The following is an 8,623-nucleotide window of genomic DNA, read 5'->3' on the forward strand; positions in this document are numbered from 1 at the left end:
ACTCCAATATTCAATCATGAAGACTGTCAGTTCTTCCTCTATAGAGTTTTAGCATCCTCTCCTTTAGATTCTCACATCCACTACCTTAGTATGGGCTCTAAAAGTCTTGTAGTAACCTCCCACTAGTCTGTCTTCCCTCAATTCCACTCCACAAACTGCCACTTGACAAATCATCTATGACATCCTGTGTCTTTTTTTATGTTACTTCCTTACCAAACTTTAATGGCTCCCTGTTACCCTGGAAGAAACTGTAAACTACTGAGAATAATTCAACACAATCTGGTCCCAATCTATGTTTCCAACTTGCATTTCCAGGGTTCTTGTTGCTCAGCATTAGATTTTTTCCCCATAGTTAAAGAAATCAGTTTGAACGTGTTTGGACCAGTGTCATATCTGACACCCTATCTTAGTATTTAACATTGGAGAGTCAAATGAACCTTCCTATTCAAGTGTTGGAATAAGGCAAAGCTTCTCTCTGAGGATAATGCCGGATTTGTCTCAGGGACACTAGGGGGGAGGGAAAGTTGCCTGTCACCATGACAAAACTCTGGTTGCTAGCTTTCTTGACTTTCACGATAGGATGTTCACACTTCTACCCATTTGGTTCCTAAGTCATGTGAATTGCCACAAACCAGCAATGCAGAATGCCAGCTACCTAGGTTATGCCCTCTTATCACCTGCTCTCTATCTCTCATTACAAACCAAATACACAAGCGCACACAAAAAATCCCAGCTAAGAAATTTCTCTAATAGATATGATACTTACTCATGCTTCCAAGTACTTTGTTAAGATACCAGTGGGCATCCTGGAAGACCTTCAACCAAGATGCCCTTGAGCATTACTGTTTGAGTCAGCTTTCTTGCTGCTGTGACTAAAAGGACCTGACCAGAACAACTGTAGAAGAGGAAAGGTTTATTTTAAGGCTCATAGTTTCAGAGGTCTTAATACACAGAAGGGTGGCTCCATCCCTTGAGGCTCAATGTGAGGCTGAATATCATGGCAGAAGAGTGTGGCAGAGGGAAGTAGCTCACATTATGATCAGGAAGTGGAGAGAAAGGTCTCCATTTGCCAGATACAAATATATACCCAAAACTATGTCCCCAATTCCCATTTCTGCCAGCCACACCTCACCACTTCAATTACCACTCAATCCCTATCAGGGCATTAATTCACTGATTGGGTTAGAACTCTCACAATCCAATCATTTCTTCTCTGAACCTTCTTGCATTGTCTCTCGTGTGAGCTTTTTGGTTACACATCCAAACCATAACAATTATCCTGGCTTACACTGATCCTGTCCTGTGCCACAACTCACTGTTTTCCATGTAAATTCCCACTGGGCACTTCCTTATGCAATTTGGTGATAGAAAGGTACTGAAGGTTCTAAAAAAGCTGGCATATAATCTTTCTTTCCATAGTAAAAGCTATGTACTTACAGTTTTCCTTTTCACTCTGGCTGTCAAGAAACTCAAATATGGGGCTGGGGCTGTGGTTCAGCAGTAGAGTGCTCACCTAGCACATGTGAGGCCCTGGGTTCGATCCTCAGCACCACTTAAAAGTAAATAAATAAAATAAAAGTGTTGTGTCCAACTATAGCTTGAAAATAAAGTATTAAAGAGAACCTAACTTAAAAAAAAAAGAAACTCAAATATGATTGTGAGGCTCAATAACTGTCTAATTCTTTTGGTTAGAAGTTTATATTTTTCCCTAGGTTCAGTTTCTGTCTTTAATAAATATGTGTTTCTATCCCCCTTATATGCTTTTTAATAGTCATTTGGGGATGAGTTGTATGTGCATTAAGTAAATAAAATACCATCACATTCCTCCACTCAGGCAAATGTCAGTTGATTACCTCATAAGACTCCTAGTTTGCATATTATGTAACTTCTAATTGGATTGGTGGCCTGCCCTGTGAGTGTTTTTTGTTTGTTTGCTTTTTGCTTTGTTTTGTTTTTGTACTAGAGATTGTCCCAAGTGTACTTAACCACTGAGCTATGTCCCAAGCCCTTTTTACTTTTTATTTAAAGACAGGGTCTCACTGGGCTGCTTACAGCCTCACTAAGTTACTGAGGCCAGCTTTGAACCTGTGATCCTCCTACCTCAGCCTCCTGAGCTGCTGGGGTTACAGGTGTGTGCCACTGTGCCTGATTTAATCTATGATCTTGCTACTCCTCCCTGTCCTCCAAATCCTGCAATCCTCTAGAACTCATTCAAAGACCCTCTTTTTCTCCATGAACACCTTGTCTGCCCCTCTTTAGAGCAAACCTTGCATCCTTTGAGACTTTTGCATGCAGTTTGTCCACTATTCATTTGTCACTTATGAAACATTGTCTTTCATTGCTAGTTTTATAGACATCTTTTTTTTTTTAAATTTGAAATTAATGGGCTGGGGATGTAACTAGCATTTGAAAGGACCTGAGTTCAATCTCCAATACACACACACACACACACACACACACAGAAAAAGAAAAAGAAAGAAAAATTGAAAGTAATATGTGCACACAGAAAATTTAAACTGTACACAAGGGGATGCCTGGAAAAAATATTCTCTCATCCATGATCCCCTGCCCTTGAGGCAAATATTATTGTCAACTCATCATACATCCTTTTCAGACACAACCTGTGTATTTACAAATATGCAGCATACACGCATATATATGTAACAAATATATATGCATATGTGTATGTACGTGTGAATTCTTTCTTCTTTTTGGATGACTATGAGCACACTGTTTACATTTGGTACAGTTTAGAGATTACAGAACATCAGCTCATAAATATCTCTTTCTTTCTAATACCTAAACAGTTTTTTATTGAAAAGGTAAACCCACAATTTACTTGATTAGTTATACCACCATGGTCCACATCTCTGATTAAATACATTCTTTATGAAGAAATAGAGATAATATGTTAACATTTAGTATATTCCCCACAAATCCAGTAAAATGTCTTTTGCCTAGGAAAATATCAATAAATAACTGCTGGTAGATTGTTATCAGTAAATAATCAAGCATCAAGCACTTCTCGTTTATACTAACATTTAGTAATAGCTTGAGAAAGTCTTAAGGCATTCTCCAAGCAACCATGTGTGTCTTTTACTGAAATTTGCCATGTAAGAACAAATCTTTCTTATTATCTATAGCATGTTCTGGAAGCTTAATCTTGAGGCATTCAGCTCATGAAGAACAAGGATCAGGCTGAGGGCCCTAATGACAGTAGTGGCTCCTCCCTGAGGAGCATTAAGTCTGTCTGAGGTCCCAGGTCCAGAGACACAGAAAATTTAAACTGTACACAGGGAATCTGGAGAACCTAGAGGACCTCTCCAAAGGCACAGCTCAGCAAGGCACGAGGAAGCTACCTCAGTTCTGCTTCCAAAAGGTGAGCCCTTCACCATACAGTGGGTAAAGGGACAAGGGGAGCTAATGTTTCAGGGAGAAGTTACAGAGCACCAGGACCTGGTTGGATGAGTCCTATTTTAAAAAGGCACGAGGCTGTACCCATGTTCATAGCAGCATTATGAACAAAACTTAAAAGGTGGAAACATTCCAAGTGTCCATGGACAGATGAATGAATAAACAAAGTGTGCTATATCCATACAATGGGATATTACCTAACCTTAAAAGGGAAGGAAATTTTGACACATGCTACAACATGGATGGACCCTCACAGCATTATGCTGAGTCAAATAAACCAAGCACCAAAGGTCACATATTGCATGAATTCACTTCCATGAGGTACCTCTTACTCATACTCAAATGCACAGAGACAGGAGAACAGTGGCTGCCAGGGGGTGGGAAGAGAGGAAATGAGTATTACTTTTAGTGGGTACAGTTTCTGTTTAGGATGATAATAAAGTTCTAGAGCTGGATGGTAGTGATGGTTGCACAATAATCTGAATGTACTTATGGTTTGGGGGTGAGGTGTCCCCCAAAATCTCAGGTTAGAAAATGCAGGAGTATTCTGAGGTAAAATGATGAGAGTTCTGTAACCTAATCAGTGGATTAATCCACTTGATGGATTAATGGTTTGAAAAGAATACTATACTGGATGATAATTGTAGACAGTAGGGTATGGCTGGAGGAAGTAGATCACTGGGAGCGTGTCCTTTGGGATTACATATTTCATTCCCAGCTTCTCTCTTCTCTCCTTCCCTCCCTCCCTCTTCTTCTTCCACCTTGGCCTCTCTCTCCTTCTCTTTCTGCCTCTCTCTCTCCTTCCTGGCTGCCCTGAGCTGAGTAGCTTTCCTCTTCCATGCCCTCCCACCATGATGTTCTGCTTCATCTCAGGCTCAGAGCAATGGAGTCAACGACCATGAACTGAACCTCTGAAACCATAGCCCAAAACAAACTTTTCCTCCTCTAAGTTGTTTTTGTTAGGTCTTTGGTCACAGCAACAAAAATCTGATTTACACAACCACTGACCTGTACACTTAAAAATGGTGCAAATGATTTATTTTTTATTATATGTATTTTACAGCAATAAAAATAGGCATGAGGCAAGGGAGACATATACCATAGAGTATGGTATTGTTTTCCTGAATTCAGTCAGTCCTGTTCTACTGCCTTGATTTTTTCCCATGTCTGAGTCCATATATACTCTTTTATCCTCAGTGAGTCATGTTTGGCAATATTACATTTTCTTTTCCTGAGAGAGGTAATAAACCAAAAGGCTGTCAGTGAAACATGTGATACCGGACTTAATCAACTTTAGACCCAGGTGACTTAGGAGTGGCCCAAGGGCAATGGCTTGGGAGGGACCCACAACAATGGCTATGAAGATGGGAAGGGGCTGGAGGGAGGCTGGTTTGCAGCTCAGCATCAGGTCAGCTTCTGCCTTTTTGACCTCACGAAACACTACCACGTGAGCTGAGGTCACCAGCAGCATTATATACCGGGGAGGATCTCCAGAGAGGAGCTTAGAAAATGCTCTACTAAGATGTCTTGCTAGCTTTCTAAATGAAAAACCCCAGTATAGCAGCTCAGTCATATTATAAACACATTATAAACATATTAAAAAGTAATTACTTTTGGAGGAAGTTAACTATGTCAAAATACAAATTAAGATAAAATTAGGAATGTTTCCATTTTCAGATTCAAATGCACAGAATATTTTTCAACAAGATCCTTGCCTTTCTGTAGCTAACCATCCTGGAAGTGTGGCTGCCACATAAGTTCCCTGAGCATTTGTTGAGTGCCTGTGTATGCCAGGCATTGTTCTGGGTGCTGACACTGACCTGACCTCTCCAAAATCCATGTGGGTGTATATGACTGCCATATTTCAACATGAAGCAGTTAGATGGGGAGCAGTCAGTGTTTCTACCAAGAGAAGGGATTCATCATAATTCCTTGCATAATTCTATAGTCAGTCTTATCCAGAGCTGCAACCTAAGGCAAGATCTGTGAGAATTGAGCTGCAGACTTGCCCATCAAGTGTGAGTTTTTCTCCTTTAAAGCAGCGGAACGTGTGAACAACTGGCTTCACAGTGGATCATTTGAAAGGCTAGTAGCCTTCTGGCAACTGTTAGATTCTAGCACTGATCAGAGGTTAGAAGCCCTGAGTTTGGATCTTTGTTATTCACGGCAGGGTGACTTTGGGCACCTCTTTGAGCCTCATCTTTCTCTCCTGTAAAATTAGGGTATGTGATCTGCAAAACCCAAATTGAATATTCTATCTACTGTGAATACTTTGACAAAGGAGGAAGAGGACTGGCACATGCTAGCAAAAATTATTGGCAAATATTGAAAGCAGAGGTAAATGCAGGAGTATCCTGAAGTCTGCCACATGAAATTAAGCAACCTTAAATTATGATCTATTCTCATTTTACATATCAAAGTACAACTTTGAGTTTGACATAGTTTGACCTAGAATTATCCAAGAGCTTGCAGTAATAACACTATGTTCCACTATATGACATTGGCATTACTGAGACCACCAGAGATAAAACAGCACCAAATCCTTGACCTGGAAAACATGGGGTATTGGGTATAATCTAACCAAATGAGCCAACAGGGAAGCTAAGTTATTTATTTGTCGTAGCCTACATAGCTGTTTTAAATTTTATTTAAAAAGGATCAGAGATGACTAGGCATATATGCATATATCATATGTATATTCACATATAATTCATGATCTATATTTAAATAAAGCACCCATGACTTGTGGGTGCTTCAAGATCACCCAAACTGATCTTGCCTGGTTCCTAGAGACTTCGCCTTGTCATTGGCTATGCATTCAGTGATCCCTCTGTGTCCCCAAAAAAGGGAATGAATTTCTTGCATGACTCTGGCAGTTTATAATGTGTACTCCTTCTTCCAAGGGGTCACCTCGCTTTAGAAAGTTGTGTGTCAACCTGGTTCCACTCACAGTCTCAGCGCAGGATTTCAGGAGAATCTTTTCACTTTTTTTTTTTTTTGCAGTGTCTTTCCTCCCTATAGTGGCTACTCCAAAACTTAAAACATCTCCCTCATGTCTCCTGACCACGCATAAGCAATCCAGTCTCAGCAGGTGATTAACCATTGAATTGATAAGAAAAGGCAAAGCATTATCAGCAAATTTTCTTAATGTCTGCAATCTCTTTCTATTTCCACCTATAAACTTAATGCTATTTCATCTACCTTTTTCATTTGTTTTTCCTTTGTTTGCAGTACTGGGGATGGAACCCAAGGCCTTGAGCACATTAGGTAAATGCTCTACCACTGAGCTACATGTCCATCCTCCTCACCTCTTTTATTTTTGGTTTCTGAAAACCAAGTATCACTGCTTCCATCATCCCTGGTCTTGATCCCCTCACCCTCCTCTAAGCCTTATTTCCCTATATAGTTGTCGCCTCACTAACCCTGGTCCCTGTCTTTTACTCTTAAAGAATGCTTATCACCCTGTCTGATATTAAAATGACAATAACAGCAACCATCCCCTCTTCTATATGAGTTATTTCTAGATACTACCCCATCTCTTTTCATTTCATAATCAAGCTTCTAGTAAGAGTCTGGAGTCTACACCAACTGCCCACAGATTTTCAACTCCATAAACTTCTCACCCTCCTCAATGTAGTTTGTACCTCAACACTTGAAAATGAAAAAGTTAACAGTGACCAAATTCAGTGAGGACTTTTATACCATCCCTTTTTGATCTCTCTGTGACCTTGGACACAGTTGCACCTTCCCTTCTAGAGATTCTTCTGCCTTGAGGTCACATTTTTCCTTTCAGATGGATTTATGTGATTTTTCTTCAATGGCTTCTCTTTTGGTTTCCCTCTATTATTTTTCCCTACAGATTCCTTAGCATATATTTTCATGGATAAGTAATGCTCCTCAATGAATCAGTTTTTTGAGTGTGTGCTGTTCATTCTTTTTCTCTCCTTTTCTTTTTTCCTTCCTTTCTTTACCAGGGATTAAACCCAGAGGTGCTTAACTTCTGAGCCACATCCCCAGACATTTTTACTTTTATATTTTTTTATTAATTTTTTTGTAGTTGTAGATGGACAGAATCCCTTTATTTTATTTGTTTATATTTATGTAGTGCTGGGATTGAACCCAGTGCCTCATGCAACCTAGGCAAGTGCTCTTAGACTCAACAGAGTCTAAGTTGCTTAGGGCCTTGCTAAGTTGCTGAGGCTAGCTTTGAACTTGCAATCATCCTGCCTCAGCCTCCCAAGTCACTGGGATTACAGGTGGGTGCCACCACATCCAGCTTCCCTGTTTTATTGATTGTAGGCTTGACCATGGAACTTTGGTCAATGGAAAACCAGTCTATCTGAAGTAAGCAGGTGCCTGCTAAGGGCTTATGCATTGGAGTTTGCCTTTTTAGAGCACTTGCCAGAGGCTGGTATGTCATGAGGAAGATCAAAATATAGAACCAAATGGAAATAGAGAGAGATAGAATTAAAGGTAGAGAAGAGAGAGATTCAACTACCTGGCTTTCCTAACTAAGTTCAACCTCCAACCAACCATCAGATGCATTTGTTGTTTTAAGCCACTAAATTTTGGGGTGGTTCTATGAAATTCAGTAATAAATAAATGAAAAACATTTTGCTTATCTTTTGGATTTCTTCTATTGCATGTTTCCCCAAGCAACCTCATCCATTCTAGTCATACTTCTTAATTCTTATACCCACATCTCAAGACCAGATCAATCTTTTACATTCACACCTCTTATTTAATGGGCACCCCCAGCTGAATGTTACATAACTGACCTCAATTCCCACAACAAGACCCTATGTTCTTTTGTAAATTGTTCCCATCTTTTTCTTTATCTTGGTAAGTGATGTAGCTAGCTACTCAGTCACTCACCACAGAAACTCAGAAGTGAATCTTCATCTCTCCCTGCATTTACTTCCCAACATTAATATGCCACATCTTAAATATATGCCAGCTAAATATCTCTAACATCTTTTTAAAATCTCTATCATCTCATCATGCCAAATATAGACAATCATTGACGCCAACAGCTCTGGTTTGGGCCACATACCCAATACATCTACGTTTGCCCTGATCATTTTCCTGCTGAGTGTCTTTGCAAGGTTTTTCACAATGTACACAATAAGGTTAAAGTTCCTTAAATACTACAAACCTTTTCTGACCTGGCTCTATTATTCATTTCCCTCCCTCCCTTCCTTCCTTCCTT

Source organism: Urocitellus parryii, chromosome 7 (genome assembly GCF_045843805.1).
Source record: "Urocitellus parryii isolate mUroPar1 chromosome 7, mUroPar1.hap1, whole genome shotgun sequence".
Lineage (NCBI taxonomy): Eukaryota > Metazoa > Chordata > Mammalia > Rodentia > Sciuridae > Urocitellus > Urocitellus parryii.